The sequence below is a fragment of the Gossypium hirsutum genome, chromosome A13, assembly GCF_007990345.1.
Source record: "Gossypium hirsutum isolate 1008001.06 chromosome A13, Gossypium_hirsutum_v2.1, whole genome shotgun sequence".
In the NCBI taxonomy this organism is placed as follows: Eukaryota; Viridiplantae; Streptophyta; class Magnoliopsida; order Malvales; family Malvaceae; genus Gossypium; species Gossypium hirsutum.
Window position 1 is genome coordinate 45,839,941 of NC_053436.1, and position 21,553 is coordinate 45,861,493.

At 36.4% G+C, this 21,553-nt stretch overlaps 1 non-coding gene across 1 annotated transcript; it reads right to left on the reverse strand.

Moving 5' to 3' along the window:
• Nucleotides 1-21,001: 21,001 nt before the first annotated feature.
• On the reverse strand, nucleotides 21,002-21,112 carry LOC121213079 (small nucleolar RNA R71). The gene has a single exon (XR_005908448.1). It is a non-coding gene; the product is annotated as a small nucleolar RNA R71 (small nucleolar RNA).
• Between the last annotated feature and the right edge of the window lie 441 nt (nucleotides 21,113-21,553).

Consider the following 21,553-nt stretch of genomic DNA (forward strand, 5'->3'; position numbering starts at 1 on the left):
GATTACGATCCCTATCACGATTCTTCAGGTCGGTTTGCTTCACCTCCTCGGCTATCTTAGCCTTCTCTACCAGTGCAGCAAAATCTCGCTCTCTCTGCGGAGCTATGAGCACCCTTAACTCATCTCTAAGACCATCCTCAAAACGAACGCTGCGCTCGTATTTGGTGGAAACGATGCCATTAGCATACCGACTCAATCGTAGAAACTCCGCCTCATATTCAGCAATGGTCTTATTTCCCTGAGTCAGATTGAAGAACTCTTTTCTGCGTGCATCCACATAGCTAGCTCCAACATATTTTGCCTTAAAGGTCTATTTGAACAGCTCCCATGTTACCCTCTCAGCTGGGGTACCCTCTCTCATAGTAATCCACCACTGATACGCTTCATCCCGCAGCAACGACACCCCCCCTTTCAACTTCTGTTCTACTGAGCAGTCTAGGTCATCCATGATCCGCTCTGTAGCTTCCAACCAGTACTCAGCCACATTTGGGTCCACTCCAGATACGCCCCTAAAAATCTCAGCTCTGTTGGCCCGAAGTCATTCAGAAATGGACCCCCAATTCATAGGCCCGATGTTAGCTCCGGCCACCCTTTCCAAAACCCTCAACATGGCCTGAGACAAAGCGTCATCCCCTGCGGCCCAGTCATACGGCCCATTTTCATTAACCGGTGGTGGACGTGCCTCGCCAGCTGGTATGTGTTCAGATGAAGCAGATCCAGCTTGGGTGCTACCTCGGCCTCGACCACGGCCTCTTCCCCGAGTAACCCTTGTACTCATAACGATTTATCTGATCACGAATTTTATGCCTTTAGTTTACTGGTTTCACTGTTTATTACAGAATGTCTTATGAACAGATAGAGTTTCAGAGTTATTCTCGCGCAATCACAATGTAGCTACGGTCCCAGTTTTGTAGCCCTAATACTACATTATCAATAGCACTATCTCTAAGGCTCAGTCATATCTACAGTATTATTTCCAGTCCAGTTCCATATAAATATTTAAAGCAGAAAAAGAACACTTACAGACTTGGTGCCAGGGATTCAGTGTGCCACTTCATTATCAGTCTATTTAAATTTTTTTTAAAATACCCATGTTTTCGTTTACTGAAAAAGATTTGATTTGAAAACACTTTTATTTTAAAACTTTTGATTTAACCCCGTTTAACAATAGAAAAACTTTTGAACATCTTCAAAAAACTTACCATTTCCAAAAATACCCTTTTTAGGCCTAAGGTTTTTTTTTGAAAAGATTTTCGGACCCGATCCACAGCCGAGTTGTTGCCACTAGGCTCTGATACCACTAAATGTAACACCCCAAACCCGGCCCAGACGTTACGGCCGAATTTAGTATGTCACATGGAGATGTTTCAAAAAAACATGTGTTTATCTAAATTCTTTGTTTAGAGTTTAGTAAAAATCAGTTCTTGTTTTAAGTTAAAGTGAATGGAAGCTGTGCACCAGGTAGGAAGCCAGAAAAGAGGAGGTGAGTCTTATAGGAACGCTTAAGTACCAAGTTCTTCCCGGATCCAATCCTAGACATGCACACATCCATTACCACACTTTAAGCAGGTTACGTGTCTACGAACATTAAAACAAGTTTAAGTCTGCTTAAAATTTTTATTTTCTTGGAAAAAACATTTACTTTGCGAAAAATTTACGTGTCATCGTGATCTTTTAAAAACAAGTAGTTTTTATAAAACGAACCCTAGTGCTAACCAGTTTAATAATCCCCAAAATAAAATTAATTAAAAAGAGCGGCCTTATTACAACTTTAAGCATAATAAAAATAATCCAAATTAAATGCTAAACTTATTAAATCTGGTAATCAATCTTCATGGCCACTCTCAATCCTGCCCAGCTCCAAGTCCACCAACTAGGGCTCACCTGCAAGGATGGAAGAGGAAAGGGTGAGTTTGGGAAACTCAGTGCATACATAAACCCATCCAAAGCCCAAATCAGCTCGAGCCCATTGGGCCTAAGCCCTAATCAGATAACAGTACACAGTGAACCGAAGCCCTTTTCAGAATACAGTAGTAAGGCCTTAGCCCCTTTTTACATAACAGTGTGGCCCATAGGCCCAGTTCAGTAACATAGGTAACAATAGTAGTAATGCATGCAAACCCATATGGGGAGACTACTCAACCCACCAACCGCTACACTGCACCCGTACCAGCCCTACACTCCATGTGGGGAATATCTCAACCCACCCAGCCCTACACTCCACAGTTGCAGCAACGCTGCTCAAATATCAGTAAGTTGAGGCAAAACCTCCAGTACGTGGATGAACCACTTTCAATACTTCCTCCATCAATACCCCAATCCCATGCATCATGTAAAATACAGTATTAATCAATCATGCAGTTTAGCCAATTTAAACCCTAAGGGTATATCGGTAATTTTGCTCTTTAGGGGTAATTTTCGTAACTTAGCAACTACACAAGCTACTTCAGTAATTTTCAACAGTTTTATGCAGTTTGGTTCCATCATCTAACTAACAGGCTAATTTGCCCATCTCTTACCCATATTGGTCCGTAAGCCCATTGGGCCCAGTTTTGGCCCATCGAGGCCCTCTTTTTTCGAAGTACGTTAAGACATCACACAAACTTACTTACCACCTTGCGGTGCTAGATCTAACAATTACTCTACGTCTTGAGAGAATTCGCATACTCACAAGCCCATGAAATGTCAGAATTTCGGCATTTCGGCTTTTGCCGAATTAAACTAAGAAAGGGTGTTCGGTACACACCTGTTTCGCGACGACTGCTACTGAGATCCCTTTCGATGTCCTACAATAGATTAGCATAGTTCTTATTTACAAACCATAATCACTAAACCCACAACCTACTTATCCATGATCGAACCATGTCCCTAAAAGCCTTTGAAACCTTACCTTTTTGCCAAAATCGATAGCTAGCTCCGAATCCGATTGCTCCAACAACCCACGCCTTCAATCCAACACTTAAGAAGACACTAATCATTGATAGAAAACGTCAGTTAAAAACCCTTAGAGCCACATGCCCAAATCGACAGCCTCCCTAGATTTTAGGGACTTCGGTTTTTCCTAACTTTGTAAAATAGTACCAGATCTGAGATGATGAACACTTACCCCTTACTCCTTTTTGATCTTCACGTAATCTGGTGCAGATTTATCTTTCAATCGACGGTAGAACTCGACTCTCGGAGTTTTGAAGTTTTGGCTATAAGCCCCCAAATCTATGGTTTTTCGGCTTTTGGGTGATGAATGAGATGACAATGTGGGCTATAACCTTGATGTAGAATTGCCGACAGGTATCTAGGGTTTAGAAAAGATGATTGTCGTTTATTAGGCACAAAAATATCGAAGGATTTGGCTTGGAAGAAACCGGCACAACTAATGTATTTTTTGAGGTTTTGACTTTTGTGGTTTCGGCACAAGTGTTGATGAACAGCACGTTTGATGAACGGTTTTGAAGAAAAAAAATGAAGAAAGAAGAATAGAGAGAATGGTGGTTTCGGCTAGAGAGGAAAAGAGAGAAAAGAACAACCCTAAGGTGTTTCAGCAAAAGAAAACGGCACCACTCAACACCCTAAGTGCCGAAATACTAACCTAATACCCCTCTGCCGAAATCCCCTTTCTAATTCCCCTAATTCGGCCAACTCTTAGCCTCTCTCCAAATCCCTTAAATCTCTCCCCTTATCACTCCTTAATCCAAGCGTTTAGACTGATTCAAACTCTCCTCTAGCAGAATCCACCTGGACTCCAACACTTACCCCTCCAGCACTTAAAAATAAATGCATCTATTTGTCAACACATGGAATCGATCCCATGCTTTCCCCAATGCTCCACGCGCCACCTTTTTAGGAGCCTAGTGGCGTCACCCTTGCCACTCTACTAAGGCTCTTTTTGTGATGCAATTTGCCCATATCTCTATACAAGGGCCATCTAGCCGAACCCCTAACTCCTAAGTCCAAAAATTCAAAAATTCAACTGGGTTTTGGACAACACATGGGCCTTCCATAAGCCCATTTACCTACTCAAAATATTAATTTCACATCCAAATACAAAATTTTAAAATCTTTACAAAATATTGAAAACCACGAATAAATACGAAAATCAGGATGTTACAACATTGGCATCGTATATAATTCGTGTAAGATCCTGTCTGGGATTGTGGAATTGATATGTGATAACATGTAAGACCATATTCGAGATATAGCATTGTACGAGCTTATATAATTTTTGTGTATCCTTAACAATTATGAATCTTTCAACAGGCAATGTCAAGTCGAGACTGAGTGTGAAATTTGAACTAAACGGATCAGGTACGTATGAAGTTTATATGTTTATGAAAGTGAAGGTAAGTAAATTACTTATTGTAATCATATGAACTACATGAGAAATGTGATTATATATGTGTATGGAACTAATTAGATTTAGCTATTTCGAATTGAATTATGAATGTTTTTTTGACAATTTATTTGCTTATGGCTTATTAACCTTTCCAAGCTTACTTTGTGTGTTTATACATTGTTTTATATATTTATAAAGCTAGCTCGAGTTTGGAGATCGTCAAGGAACTTTGTCAAACTATCAATCACTATTTTGGTACTTTGAAAACTTATATTTATGACATATGGCATGTATAAGCTATATTTGATAAGGTTCATTTTGATTTGTATATATGTAGCCATGCGAAAATGGGTTGTTAATGATATTTATGTTTGTGTATTTTCGGTCACGGTATAAGCTCATTTTGTGAAGTATGTTTCATGGTATATCTTGTGTGATGTTTTTTTTTATAAAAATCGGTTCGAATGATACCAAGGTGGTTGATGGACATGTTTTTGGGTGTGGTTTTATTACGTAAGTTGTCTATGCAAATGAGCTTATTTTGTGAATTGATAAATAGAAGTGATGTTTACATTCAATCTTGTATTTCGAAAATTTTAGTATAAACATAAAAATGATTATTTAGTTAGATGTTAATGTCATAAGCGTATGTAATTACTTTGGTCATTTTGTGAGATAAAATTTAGGTTATATAATGCATGTTTATATTTGGATAATCTTAAGTAAAATAATTGTATATGCCTATGATATGATTATTTGTGGTTTGGCTATTTGGGTAAGATTTGTGATGATTAATAATGAATGTGATTTACTTGTTAATCGGTTGGTCATTTTGGGTACTTAGGTAATGGCTAATAAGGATCATGTTTTGTTGTCATAATGTTATTTCATAATGTGTTGTGTTATTAATCTAGCTAGCTTATTTGATAAGAAATGATTTGGTTATGTATGTGTAATATTGACATATTGATTAGTACATAGGTCTTGTATGTTGGTTCGACAATTGAGCTAGGAAATAGCTATTGATAATAAGTTGACTATACGCATATATATATATGGATGGTATTAAAAGCATATTTGATCATGTTGTAAATTAACTAATGCGACTTATGTGAATGAAAATTTAGGCCATGTAATATAGTTGTTTTGTTTTTAATTTGTGCATGTACAGGAATTTATAAAAATGATATGATTAACATTTAGTTAACGAAATAAATGTATTGACATTTATTCAATGTATGAAATGTAAGCTTATATGTTTGGATATGTATTTAGGAAGCGAATGCCATTACTATTGAAGTCATATGGTTCGAACATTACATGAGTACATGCAACATGGCTTTGTTGCACATTAGTTAGTTCGAATATGTGGTTAAAACCCGACCTGAACGTTATTGCCGAATACAACGATGTCACATTGAACTGTTTTTCGTAAAATACAAAATTGTTAAAAACCCATTCTCTATTATACCTTTTTGAATGACTTTGAAGATGATTTCAAGACTTGTCATTTATTTTCAAAATGTAAGTCGTTTGTTTAAAATGTTGTTTCTTATGGAAGCTCTTAAATCAGTTACGTTGTGGTATTTTTTGAAAAAACATTTATCCTTTTGAAAACTCGCGTCTTTTCCCTACTGCTGGCAGTATTAAAGCAAAAGAAATATAAATCCCCAAATTAAAAATTAAATCCAAAGAGGCCTTATTCCATAAAAATACCAAATTTAAACTACTTATAAATAAAAGGCAAATACGGAAGCATGTGCGGTTGTATGGCCACCTTCGAGTCCCTCGCAGCATCGATCCGCCTAAGGATTACCTGCGTAGATAGGCAGAAGGCTGAGTTTATGAAAACTTAGTGTGTAATCTCTTAATAAACAAACAGTTAAACATACAGTGAGCAAATACAGTCTGGGCCTAAGCCCATATCAGTAACAGTGACAATATCAGTTTGGGCTTTAGCCCATCTCAATGCAGAAACAATCATGTATTTCGGCCTTGGACCATGGCAGTAATAGTAAACAGAGTAGTAACAGTAATTAGTGCAATAACAGTTTAAGCAGTATGCATGTCCTACCCAACCAGCCTCTACACTCCTCTCCGTCCAACCCTACACTCCATGTGGGGATAAAATCAACCCACCCATCCCTACACTCCAAAATAGCACCGGTTGCAGCACTAAATAGTATTTGCAGTAAAGCTGCAAGTATAATAGGCTTAAAGCCATCAGTGATTTGCAGCAGAGCTGCCAGTACAGTACACTTCCTCTAATCATAATAAACCCATCCCCATGCAACGCATCATACAGTCATGTCATGTCATATCATAGAATCATACATGTATCCATTATAGTTTAAATAGCAAGCTAAAATACAGTCATACTTGTAAATATATATAAATACCTCACATAGGGGCAAAATAGTCATTTTACCTCAAAAGGGAAAAACAATCATTTTACCACATAAGGGCAAAATAGTTATTTTACCACATAAGGGCAAAACAGTCATTTTATTAATTTGGTGTATACTTATCTACCAAACAGTAGGTCCACAGTCGTCTCAGGCAACCTGTGCAACCTTAATCAGTCAAATAGTCAAAATGGGCCCAAGGCCCATATTGTGGCCCATGTGGGCCCATATACCCGTGTGGCCCAAATTGCCCAAAAATGGCCGTGTTCGTATGAACCACACAGCTTAGCCCAATATTCTCCATACTTTCGTGTGGTTTACCCGTGTGCAGCCTACAGGCCTGTGAGGTCTACACGACCCATTTCGGCCCAACATGGCCCAAATTGGACTCGGCCCATGAAATCGCTCAGGGCCGATCTCAATGAGCTTATGCCCACGTCTAGGCGTTTAGTTTACCATACGAGCGAGCGCATGCTCGTGTGGCATCAAATATTACATTTTTCTGCTTTTTGTCAATCTATAGTTTGGGCAGTGCTTTATACACCTGGCCTGCTTTGTCGCCTAACCCCACGCGAGCACCCTAGTTACCTAATATTTGATCGAAAAGCCATTCCATTAGTCACCACACATGCAAGTTAATCTTACCCTAGAATAAGTTATCCAACTCCCAATGGAACTATTCATACCGTTAACCTAATAACAGAGAAACAACTCCTCTCCTCTAACGCATCAAGGACGATCCTCAATCCCTTAGTCGACTCCTGATCAAATAATACACCATCCTGTTTAAAATTAATCTTCAAATAACCTAGTAGTGAAGGAATTAATACTTACCAGAAATCAATGAGAGGCTAAAAACAACAGTTGTTATACAAGAAGATGATAATTCGACGCTAGAAGAAAAAGTATAGGGAGTCCAAAAATTCAGCAAATAGGGAGTCCAGAATTCAACTAAACAAAGAGTGAGGGAGAAAGGGGAGAGGTAAACTACAACAACAGATTGGGAAAAACAAAGTCAGAGAAGAAAAGTGGAAAACTAGCACAAAACCTCAGCAACATTCAGCCCTTCAGAAAGAAAAAATAATAATCGCCCTAAAGAAACAAGTGGTAAAAAAAGGAGTAGAAAAGAAGCAATCGACAGCTATGGGAGACAATATTCAATAGAAACAATCCATGAAAACAAAAGAGTTAAGGAGAGGAATAGTCGGTAGAAAAACAAAACAAAATGGAGAAAAAACCACTCAAAACCAAACCTTGAGGAATCAGAGTTCAAGTTCAGCACTAACACTTCTATATCCTCAAATTCCCTTATTTTTCTCCCCAAAACACTCCCAAGATCCCCAAAAACCAAAATTTTCTTAATAATCCCCTAAAATTCGGCCACAACCATCCCCCCACAACTCAACCACTTAGATGTTCAGTCAAACACAACTCTTCCATGACAAATCAAAAAAAAATAGATCCAATGTTGGCGTAGTCACTTAAACTTTAGACCTCCTACTCATGAACACTCCTTTTAACCACCAGACCAGTATGCCCATTCTGTCATGTTTTACCCACATTTATCTATCAGCTTACTGACTAGGGACTGTGCTTTTTCCTTTAAAAAACAAAACTTTTTGCACCTGCCCAGGTTTGAACCCAAGACTTCTCAAACACTTCCCAGTACACTTAACCACTGAAACAGATACACAGCTGTGTCACTTTCTTACACAACTAAATATTTATGAGTAGCTTCCTAACTATTCCCATACTCAAGACCTAATACTTTTAGGCCCAAAATTTGGGGTGTTACAATTCACCCCTCTTTAAAGAAATTTAGACCCTGAAATTTCCAACTATTAGAATAGTCGCATAATAAAGACTACACCACTACACTCCCGCTGCGCACTCTAGTTCCAAAACATTACCACACTTAACCTGAATGATTCCAATACAGTCTATAGATAGACTGGGACAATGCGTCAATCCCATACTTAGCCACCTTAGGGCAACCCCAACAATACCCCTAAAAATCTCAGCTCCATTAGATAGGAGTAGTTCCATAACTGATCACGACCCACAGCACCAGTATTGAGTCTAGCGACCCTCTCCAGAATTCGCAACATATTTTGGGGTAGTGTGTCATCCCCAACCACACGATCATAAAATCTAGCTCGAGCACTCTCACGGCCTCTACCGCGGCCTCTTGTACCCCTTCCACAAGTACCCTTGGTACTCATATTTGAATTGCATTTTATCTTATTAACAGTTTTTTGCATTAGTTTATAGTTCATGTGTTTATTAACAGATGTTTTGTGGAGACAGTATCCAAAGTATAGAGTATTATTTCCGCACAACATAGTGTCTATCGGTGTCTACCGGTTTACTACAGTTTCAGTATACACTACTAAAGAGTTTTCAATACGGCGTACTACCTACAGTAGTCTCAGCAATCCTACCTATGGTAGTTTCAGTCAAAATCAAAATACAATCTTTAGACGGAACTTACGGGATCAGTGCGGAGACTCGGTGTACCACACATTCATAAAACATTTCAAAATACTTCAAATCATTTGAAATAGTTTTATTAAAATTTCCAAGTTTTGGAATAAACCCAAATCCATAGTCGAGCTTTGCAACCAAGCCCTGATTTCACTAAATGTAACACCCCAACCATGGCCTGGACGTTATGGCCGAATCTGGCGATGTCACATTGAAGTGTTTTTTGTAAGGTGTGAAATTGTTAAAAACCCATTCTCTATTAAACCTTTTTGAATGACTTTGAAGATGATTTGAAGACTTGTTGTTTATTTTCAAAATGTAAGTCGTTTGTTTAAAATGTTGTCTCTTGCGGAAGCTCATAAATCAGCTACGTATCTGTGGTATTTTTGAAAAACATTTATCCTTTTGAAAACTCGTCTTTTCCCAACTGCTGGCAGTATTAAAGCAAAGAAATATAAATCCCCAAATTAAAAATAAAATCTAGAAAGGCCTTATTACATAAAAATACCCAATTTAAATTAGTTATAAATAAAAGGAAAATATGGAAGCATGTGCGGTTGTGTGGCCACCTTCGAGTCCCTCGTAGCACCGATCCGCCTAAGGGTTACCTGCACAGATAAGCAGAATGGTGAGTTTACGAAAACTCAGTGTGTAATCCCTTAATAAACAATCAGTCAAACATACGTCAGAAAATACAGTCTGGGCCTAAGCCAATATCAGTAACAGTGACAATATCAGTTTGGGCTTTAGCCCATCTCAATATAGAAACAATCATGTGTTTAGGTCTTGGCCCATTGCAGTAACAGTAAATAGAGCAGTAACAGTAATCTGTGTAGTAACAGTTTAAACAGTATGCAAGTCCTACCTAACCAGCCTCTACACTCCACTCTGTCCAGCCCTATACTCTATGCGGGGATAAAATCAACCCACCCATCCCTACACTCCAAAATAGCACCAATTGCGGCACTAAACAGTATTTGCAGCAGAGTGTCCAGTATAATAAGCTTAAAGCCATCAATGGTTTGCAGCAGAGCTGCCAATACAGTACACTTCCTCCGATCATAATAAACCTATCCCCATGCAATGCATCATACAGTCATGTCATGTCATATCATAGAATCATACATGTATCTATTATAGTTTAAATAGCAAGCTAAAATATAGTCATATTTGTACATATATATAAATATCTCACATAGGGACAAAATAGTCAATTTACCATGTAGGGGCATTTTAGTCATTTTACCATGGAAGGGCAAAACAGTCATTTTACCTCATAAGGGAAAAATAGTCATTTTACCATATAGGGGCAAAATAGTCATTTTACCATATAAGGGAAAAATAGTCATTTTACCACATAAGGGCAAAACAGTCATTTTACCACATAAGGGTAAAATAGTCATTTTTTTAATTTTTGTATACTTATCGACCCAATAGTAGGTCCACAGTCGTCTTGGGCGACCCGTGCAACCTTAATCAGTCAAACAATGAAAATGGGCCCAAGGCCCATATTTTGGCCCATGTGTGTGGCCCAAATTGCCTAGAAATGGTCATGGCCTTGTGAACCACACAGCCTAGCCCAATATTCTCCACACTTTCGTGTGGCTTACCCGTGTGAGGCCCACAGGCCCAAGGGGTCCACACGACCCATTTCGGCCCAACATTGCCCAAATCAGACTCTGCCCATAAAATCGTTCATGGTCGACCTTAACAATCTTACATTCATGTCTAGGCGTTCGGTTTACCATACGAGCGAGCGCACACTCGTGTGGCATCAAAGATTGCATTTTTCTGGCTTTTTGTAGATCTATAGTTTGGGCAGTGCTTTATACACCTGGCCTGCTTTGTCGCCTATCCCCACGCGAGCACCCTAGTTACCTAATATTTGATCAAAAAGCCATTCCATTAGTCACCACATAGGCAAGGTAATCTTAGTCTAAAATAATTTATCCAACTCCCAATGGAACTATTCATACCGTTAACCCAACAACAGAGAAACAACTCCTCTCCTCTAACGTATCAACAACGGTCCTCAGTCCCTTGGTCGACTCCTGATCAAATAATACACCATCCTGTTAAAAATTAATCTTCAAATAACCTAGCAGTGAAGGAATGAATACTTACAAAAAATTAATGAGAGGCTAAAAACAACAGTAGTTCTATAGGAAGATGATAATTCAACGCTAGAAGAAAGAGTATAGGGAGTCCAAAAATTCAGTAAATAGAGAGTCCAGAATTCGGCTAAACAAAGAGTAGGGAGAAAAGGGAGAGGTAAACTGCAGTGACAGATTGGGAAAAAACAAAGTTAGAAAAGAAAAGTGGAAAAACTAGCACTAAACCTCATCAACATTCATCCCTTCATAAAGAAAACAATCGCCCTAAAGAAACAAGCAGTAGAGAGAGGAGTGGAAAAGAAGAAATCGGCAGCTATGGGAGACAATATTCAATAGAAACAATCCATGAAATGAAAGAGTTGGGGAGGGGAACAGTCTATAGAAAAATAAAACAAAATGGAGAGAAAAACCACTCAAAACTAAACTCTTGAGGAACAAGTGTTCAAGTTCAGCACTAACACTTCCATATCCTCAAATTCCCTTATTTTTCTCCCCAAAACACTCCCAAGATCCCCAAAAACTGAAATTTTCTTAATAATCCCCTAAAATTCGGCCACAACCATCCCCCCACAACTCAACCACTTAGAAGTTCAGTCAAACACAACTCTTCCATGACCAATCAATAAAAATAGATCCAATGTTGGCGCAGGCACTTGAACTCTATGCCTCCTACTCATTAACACTCCTTTTAACCACTAGACCAGTAGGCCCATTCTGTCATGTTTTACCCACATTTATCTATAAGCTTACTGGCTAGGGACAGTGCTTATTCCTTAAAAAAAACAAAACATTTTGGACCTGCCCAGGCTTGAACCCAAGACTTCTCATACACTTCCCAGTACACTTAACCACTGAAATAGATACAGAATTGTGTCACTTTCTTACACAACTAAATATTTATGAGTAGCTTCCTAATTGTTCCCATACTCAAGACCTAATACTTCTAGGCCTAAAATTCGGGGCGTTACAATAACCTTGTTAAAGACCTATTGGTTCAAGTTTCTATGCTACCTACATTAGTGGCGAGAAATTGCTATGTTCAACATATAAAGGCATAAGTTAAAATTAATAATTGTAGCTTAATCTTCAATAAGAGAATAAAATCAAATTGGTAGGGATTAACATGTCTTCGTTAGGAAGCATTTAGTCTAATTTTTGCTATCATAAGAATGATAGAGATTAATTTGTATGATTTGTATACTTAAGTAGCATAAATATCAAATTTCTTGTTCTTGAGCATAAGTATGCCAAATTCATGATTGTCGGGTAGAATGTTGTTCTGAAAGAATTTTTCAAAGGTTTTTCCGAGAAATTCTTTTCAAATTTGTACATTACTCAGGATGGGCAATGAATTAAGTTTGGGGGTGTGGAAACACGAAAGTATACACACTTTTCATGCCCTTTTTAACTCAAATTCATGCAAGTTTGGTAAAATTCTTGTCGAAAAATATATAATTATTATAAAATAATTATTTTGTACTTAAATTATTAACATAATGAAATTTAATTAATTTTATAATTAATTTTTTTTAATTTTGATTTTTTTTTCGACAAGTTTGCATAAAGGGCGAAAAATGGCTCAACAAACACTACTAGAAGCACAAAACTGAGAAACAATTTTGAAGCATCAAGGCGAATTAATTTTTCAACCTAAGACGGCCCAAATTATTGCATTAATTCATAATATAATTAATTTTAATTTATATCAAATTTAATTTGAGTTATATAAATTATTATTAATTAATTATGAAAAGTGGTGCAGTTGAGCTGAACCGAAAAAACTGAACTGACCGAGTAATTGGCAGCCCAAAACCGTCCCACATGCTGACCCAATCAGCTTGCTTGGATGATTAATTAGCTTTCAAAATGGCCCTTGAAGACTTTTTCAAATTGCAAACAAACCTCTCCACTATTTGTGCCTTTCTAGATTTGCCCCTACCTTAATATAGCAAGTTTGAAAACTTCAAACTTGCCACATGTGTTGCCAGCCAAGGGAGGGCTCTTTGGCTGCAAAGTTTGGCTATTTTTAGCAGCCCTCTCAGCCTATAAAAACCCCCCTTGGCTGCTTATTTGAAACACACCTCAACTTTCTCATATCTTCTCTTCTCTCTCAATTTTCTCTCTTCATTTCCCATCCATTTTTCTTTATCCTCTTGCCGATTTCACCTCTTGAAAAAGATTCATTCATCCACCATTTGGAGGAGCATTAAAGTGTTCGTAGTAGCCCTATTTCGACAGGAACAAGCAGAGAAGGAAGAGTGGAGCAAACCAGTCAAGCCACGGAGAAACACCGGATTTGATTCTTGTTCCCTATCTTTTCAATTTTTGTTGTTGTTATGATGAACATGTCTATGAATATTTATGATGTTGAAATGTTTAATTTGATTAATACGGCTTAAATTAATTCGTGTTAGGTTATTGCATTTCGTCTACTTAATTTATAAAAATTGTGTTCGTGTTGTTATAGGCCTTAAGATGTTTGAATAAGTAAAACCATGACTAAGTTATTCTTGCATTTCAATTGTAAGGTAACTAATGAATTAATTATTTAAACGGATTGAAGTTGTAATTAATTGACATGATACTTAATTAGTGCATGTTTAATCATCTAAGGTAGCTAAGGGTTAAATTAGTAACGATATCTAACGATATACTTACCTTGCATAAATTACAAGATTATTGTGCTTAAACTGTTTCAAGGTAGAAATACATTGTTACCTCACGTAATCTTTTATGTGCTTATGAAATTGAATTAATTGTTTGAATTGGCATAGAGATATGTACAAGAGATTATTTTAATTTCATAAGTATGCATGTGCATTAACACATTTGCCTATTAAAATTTGTTTAATTGGTTGAATTGACATAGAGATATAGTTAAGAGATGAATGGATTTTGGTAGGTGAGTATGTTCATAAGTTAGCGAATTACAAAGTTTCCGTGAATTTATTCATAACAACATAAACATGAGTTTAATAATTCTAAGATAATAAATTTAATTAATCTAACACAATTATGTCATCTTGATTAAAATCATCTTTTGAAATCGTGCATTGGAACTTTATTTTATTTTATTTATTTTACTTTGTTTTCTATTTTTTAATCACCTCTTCAAAATAAAATATTTTTCTTCACCAAAGTGTTTTAAATTGCATTCATAAATAGTTCTCTTTACAGTCTATGTGGGTACAATAAGTCAACATTTACTTGTCACTTTATTACTTGTTGTTCCAGCTGTCTACTATCTTTTTACCTTCGAATGATGTCTCGCACACTCACCAAACACATTAGTCTACCTTTAGGCCTACCTTGGCCCACAAGGTCATATAAATTGCCTAAATTGTTCAATTTATTACCTAAGTACTAAAAGTGAAAACTAAATAAAAACATAAAAAATTTGATTTCTTATGAGCTCATTAAGTATAAAAAGTAGTTTAATCTACTATTATGAATTGTGGCAGATCAATTGCCTCCTTATTTGAGGTTCGAATGATCTCTCCAACTGGTATGTAGGTATTGAGTACGGATCTTAACCCCTATAAACTATGTAGCTTGCCTCATCTAATTGGTTTTCAGAGTATGGCTCCACTCTCAATGGCTTGACAATCATGTCCAAACGATTAAGCTTTTATGAGATTCATTGGTATCAATCATCATCATTATCATTGTCTATAGCTTTTACCATTGGAGGCTTGGTTTTGTACATAAATCCCTCATTAGATCACATGTACGAATTCATAGCCATGTTGTCTATGATTTTATAGGCACGTTCGTGTTTGTGGAGCTTGAAAGATGCTCCAATCGCTGCATCTAAGTTGGACCTGATGTTACCGTCTACACTATTATAAAAGATTTGGATTTGGAGCCACACTTGCATTATGTGGTGTGGATACTTCCTTAGCATTTTCTTGAAGCATTCCCATGCCTCGTACAAGGATTCACTTTTGTATTATTCAAAATTGGCAATTTCTCGCCTAAGCTGAATGGTTAGGTCAACCGGGAAAAATTTATAAAGGTGTTTTTTAGCTAAATCATTCCTGTGATGGAAGCTGGTTCTAACGAGTCTAACCAATTGGCCGCATTATCGCACAATGAGAATGGAAACAATCGAAGAAGTACAACATCGTCAGATACCTCGTTGTACTTGAAGGTAAAAACCACTTCAAGTGTTGGTTTGAGTCTTTCGCCATGTTTCCCTTAAATTGCAATGTATTTTGGATCATCTAAATCATCGCCATTTTTATCTCGAAATTATTGGCGTTGATCATCATCCATTCAATGCTGCCGTACACCGCATCAAGTGTTGGCTAGGCATACTCGTGCAACGTCCTTTGATCCACTGGGGTTTCTTCCAAAATATTTTCTTGTTCATGTGAATCATCAAATAATAGATTTTATCGAAGTAAATTAATTATAGTAGATGGATCGATGTTTGTCGACTAACGAATACACCTGAGTAGTTTCTCCGGATCTGGATGTGGTTTGATTGGAGTGCTGAAGCTTCGAGTCATAAACAACCTGTAAAAATAAAAGTAAATAAACAAAAAATTAAAATATTGTATCTATAGGCTTTAACATTCCTATTCTCTTATTAATTGTAAAGCTATTTTTAGATTTAATGTTGAAACCTCCCCGACAATGGCGCCAACAACTTGACCACCTATAAACGTGTTATTGTCTATAGTAAAAATATCACACAAAAATATAAAAAATTGAATCGGCGGTGTCAACAAGTATACGAGTCAAATTATAATATAGCATATGTGTACAGTGGAACACAAGAAGTATTCTAAGGATCGTACCCAATGGAGGATGGAATAAATCTATAGAAAATCTCTTTACAATAATAAGTCTAAATAGTAACAAATAAATCCTATATTACAAAAAATCATAAAAGGGATTAATAATAGAATTTAAATAACTAAAATAAAAAAATAAGAAAATAAAGAAACGACTAAATTGATAAAACCAATCAGGAAGATTAATTTGTTTTAGAGGTTGTAATTAAATTCAAATTAGGGTTTTAGGATAGATTAGCTATCAATTAATCAATTATTACCTCCCAACCTCTAAATGGTTAATCGATTGGTTGATACTCACTTATCTCCCAACCTCACATTCTCAACCAGGATAACTTGTGATTTACACTACCAAACTTATCCCCCAATTTCATTTAAACTATGATTACTTTTAAGAATTATCAAGCCTAGGGGTTTAGGGACACATAATCTATACCAACTAATCCTCTTGAGAAACCCTAAATCATTCATTAATCACTTCTCATCCAGTCGTTAATCTCCCCTAGGGTATTTAGCCACTCATGTTATTCATAATCGTAATCTAAATTGAAATAAACATGTAAATAACAAAATTTAATCGAAAGAGAAAAGGTTTCAATGTCGAGTAGTGCGTAGAGTAATGAATCTCTCGATTGGAATAATCAAATATCGTCTCTTGCTAAGAAGAAATAAACTAAAATATATTGATTAAATAAAAGAACTCTTGGATTAAAATCAATTCCAAGAGAGAAGAACAAAAAGTTTATGAAAACCAATTTTTTTCCTACTCCTAAACGGCGAGGGTTTTTTTGAAGGCATCTAAGACAACTTAGTTACATAAAATCCCAAAGGTCTTATTTATAAAAGTTTTGGTAGCCAAAATTAGGCCTTCGGCACATCCTAGGTCTTCGTATAAACTTGATTGTGTGGACTAAAATAACCCCAGAGGACTTGGGCACCATGTAAGCCTTATGTCGCGCCAAGCAAGGTCTATGGTGAGACACGACAAGCAAATTGTGCCTCATTGGTTTCGTGTCGTGCTTTAATGGCTCGAGAAGCTTGTGCATCACTTATCCCTTACTTCGACATCAGTTAGGCCTATAATACATCTTACATACTCAATTACACCAATTAGCACTACCTAAGGCCCGTGTCAGCCTAGTAGGTCACAACACTCACAAAATGCGTTAAAAACACTTATTTTTACTAACTTTTACAACTAACTACTAAATATTGAAAACATAATAATAAATAAGCGTATAAATAGGCCGAAATTACTACTATATTTGACAGTAGGTCAATAACGAGGAAAATTAATGGCTAATTCGACTTTCCCACTAAGTGGTCCATTACTCAAGAATCCACTTGTCTCCAGTGGCAAGTATTTGATTTTGAAATCTCCAGTATGCAATACAATCTATAACATCCTAGAATAGGGCTTGTGAGTTTGAGGCTTGGCGAGCTAAAGTTCGTCAATAGGTTAGTGAGTTAGAGTACGCCAACAAGTCTGACGAGTTGGTGTATGCTAGTAGGCTTGGCGAGTTGGTATCCGTCAGTGGATTAAACGAACTATGATTACTAGTAGGTTTAGAGAAGTAAGGATCGCTACTGAGCCTAGAGAGTTGTAATCATTGTTTTAGGCTGAGAGCCAAAATTTGTAGTAGTAAAATGGTAATTATATCAAAATTAGGAAGACAACTTACTTTTCTCTTTGTAACACCATTCATGCATGTAACTATTTCCTACTTCTACTACGACTAAGGTATTCTAAGAACACCAAAACACTTAGTGCCTATAAATTGAGTTCTTTTCATAGAAAAATCATATTCTTTTGAACAAGAAAATTCTCTCAAATTTCTCCATCAATTATCCTATTGTCAAGTTTCTACCCAGAAATTAGCTCTTACGATCTAAGGTAAGACTCTATTTCTTTAGAAGGTTCAGAACAAGAAACACTAGGTTCGCCAAAAGACTAGCAAGTGTAAATCTAGGTACGCTTGTGATTACGTGAGTTTTCATGTGCTTTTCTTGTTAGTGACTTGTGTATGTTTTTGAAATTTTAAAACTAAAAGAACCATATACAAGCAAGGACAAAGGAAAAGCAAAGCTGGTTTAAAGCTTTCAACGAATTGGTGAGTGTTCAGGGATCGCCACATAAAAGTACAAACCATAGTGCTAATCTGTAGCATAGGGTTTTACCTAAGTTTTGAGAGTAAGTCTTTTCTATTTTTTTTTGTGAATATGTTAAATATATGTTATTATTAATGGTGATATGGTAGCTCTATATTGTGAGCTAGATATGAACAGTGATCTTCTGAACTCTATTTTTAAGTAAATTTTTTGACATGATAATCTTCTGAATTTGTTGGATATAATGGTATGCCATAGAATTGTAAGTACTCACCCTTATGTGTTTTTTTTGGGGGGGCAAAAGGCCTTGAGACAAGTTGGAAAGATAAGGGAATGTCTAGCTAAGCTCCATTCAAGTAGGACATGTTGGTGTCTTGGAGAGTGTTTAGCTTTAAGCTACACTTATGGGACATGTTAAGACTCATTGAGTCATTCTGAGGCATTATAAGGAGATCCACTTATCCAAAAAGAATGAACAAGTGAATAAGATTATGTTTTTTGAAATATTGAGTTTTACTATTGATTTGTTGTAATTTGGTGTAGCAGATTAAACTAGCTTTCACATTTAAGGAGTTAGAATATAAGCATTTTCGTTATGTTTTAATTCAATTTCTTTAGTTTTATTTACATTCAATAAATTGTGCACATCAAGTCTTTTATTAACCTTAAGGGTTGAATTAGGCCAAAGGGAAAACTACCATGCTTTGTGAGTGCGTACGAGACCATTAAAGGGCATTTTGGGTTAATACTAAATGTTATGTCAAAACATGGGGGAGTCAATGTTGCAACATAGAGAGTAGAATACAGAAAGTGGGAAACTACTTTCAATTTTACGACATAGGCTAAGGGTGTCGCTACATACCCCTGATGATGGCTACAGAAGAGCATATTGGATCTTAGATCGAGGCGTGAGACTAGTGTGTCACGACATTAACTCTGTGACGAGATTAAAACACAAATCAAGGGTGTTTTGGTCTGAACAATCAAACCTAAAGCTCGGGAATGTCAACTACCCTAGGGCTACGAATGGCAGCTACCTGAAGGCTATAAATAGACCTGTTTGGCACACATTATTGACATGATTCCATTAGCTTATATTCTTTCTTTAGGTTTAGATTTGTTCTCTTGACATGATTCCATTAGCTTATATTCTTTCCTTAGGTTTAGATTTGTTCTCTTTCTTTTTTAGGTTTTTATAATTTTAGTTTTTTTTTCTTCAATAGATTTTATTGTAAAGGAGATTAATTTTTGTGGATTCACTCTATTCATCAATATCAATGGATTCACTCTATTCATCAATATCAATCAGACTTTCTCAAACTCTTTATTTCAATTCATTCCTTATGATTAATTCTTTCATTATTTCCATGTTACTTATGGAAGCCATGAAGAACTAATCCATCTATGGGGGATTAGCAAGTGGAGGCATGATCTCTTAACTGTTTTGTGGGGTTACTCAATGAATCAACTATTTGGGAAAGGAAGAACGTGAAACATACCGTAGGCCTGACAACCTTGAGAAGTTATCAAGGTGGGAATTAACCAAAAATTAGTATTACCCATTCATGAACACCTTTACCCCAAGCCAGTCTAGGTTGTGAGGTTGAAAGATCCTGCTAGCGTAGCGACTAGTTGGTTGATGAGGAACCCAAGACGATAGTTAATTGGGATTGTTGAAGCAAGCTGATCACCCTTCCTCATATTTGATTCACTTTATCTATCTCTATCTCTTGCAATTTTAATTATTTTTTATGTTATTTTATTTTATTATTGTACAAACCTTAAACGCATTTATTATTTTGCTCTCGTACTATATTTTGCTTAAAGTATTAATTAGATCTTTAATTCTTTAGGATAAGATTGATTTAGTACTCGCCTCCCTAAGGTACGATCCTTGGAGTACTCACCTACTTATTTGTAAAATTTATATTATAGCTCGACCTGTATACTTGCGGATACCACATCATAACTCTTTATTTTATTGCACTATTCACACTCTGGACATTATTACATCCGGAGGTGGTCAAGTTGTTGGCGCCATTGCCGAGGAGGCAACATCACTAGATTGATCTTAATTTTCAAAGTCCAAAAGATTAATTAGGCAATTTTTTAGCTGTAGATATGATTTCATTTTGTTTTAATGTTACTAATCTTTTCTCTCTGGGTTTGGTGTATGACTCGCAGTAAAGCCACGCCTATTGTAACAACCATAGATCTAGAAAGAATAATTGAAAGAATTGCCGACAGAAGTAGTAGCAGCAAATGTAAGATCCACCACTACCAGTTATAGTTAACCTACCACGTGAAAATCCATTAGCCCGTGACACCGGTGATAAGCCTTAGGAGACGCACCAGCACTATAATTACTCGTAAACGTGCAAATGGCTCAAAATAAGATAACTTTACGAGACTATGCCCTACGAAGTTTAGATATGTTCAGGAAAGTATAGCAAGGCCGACGATTACAGCTCATAATTTTGAAATCAAACTGACAATGATACAAATGATCCAAAATAATTTTAAAGTTTAGAGGCACTATGATAGAAGATCCTTATCAACATTTGAAATGGTTTCTTAAACTCTGTGATACTTTTAAGTATAATGGTGTCACTGATGACTCTATTCATCTTAATTTGTTTCTTTTTTTCTCTTATTGATAATGTCTTTTCTTGGTTAAACTCACAGACTTTATGATCTATCACAACTTGGGACGGAACTTGCTGGAAAATTCTTATAGAAGTTTTTCCTGATTAGTAAAGTAGTCTAATTAAGGAGAAAGATTTTTGTCTTTAGACAGATGGAAGGAGAAAGCTTTTATGATGTGTGGGAACGCTTCAAAATTTTGATTCAAAAATGTCCACATAACAGATTTCCTAAGTGGATGAGACTGCAAATTTTTTATAATGGGTTAGATGCGAACGTAAGATCAGGATTAGATGGAGCAGAAATAGGAGCCCTTATGAATAGAATGTATGAGGATGCATATGAAATTATTGAAAACATGGAATTAAACTCCTGTCAGTGGCAAACTAAATGATTCATATATGGCCAGGAACCAGCTACGATTAAAGCTATTCAAAAGGATGATAAATATCAACAACTAGTGGACAGACTCAACCGTATTGAATCTGCTTTTGTACCGTCTATACATGGAGGAGACATGTCACTCTTCCATTATATCAATAATCCTATCAGGATATAAATTACATTGGGATTAGGGGTGGAAAACCTTATTCAAACACATACAATCCTAGTTGGAGAGATCACTCGAACTTGAGATGAGAAGAAATCAAGGAAGAGATAACAATTCCA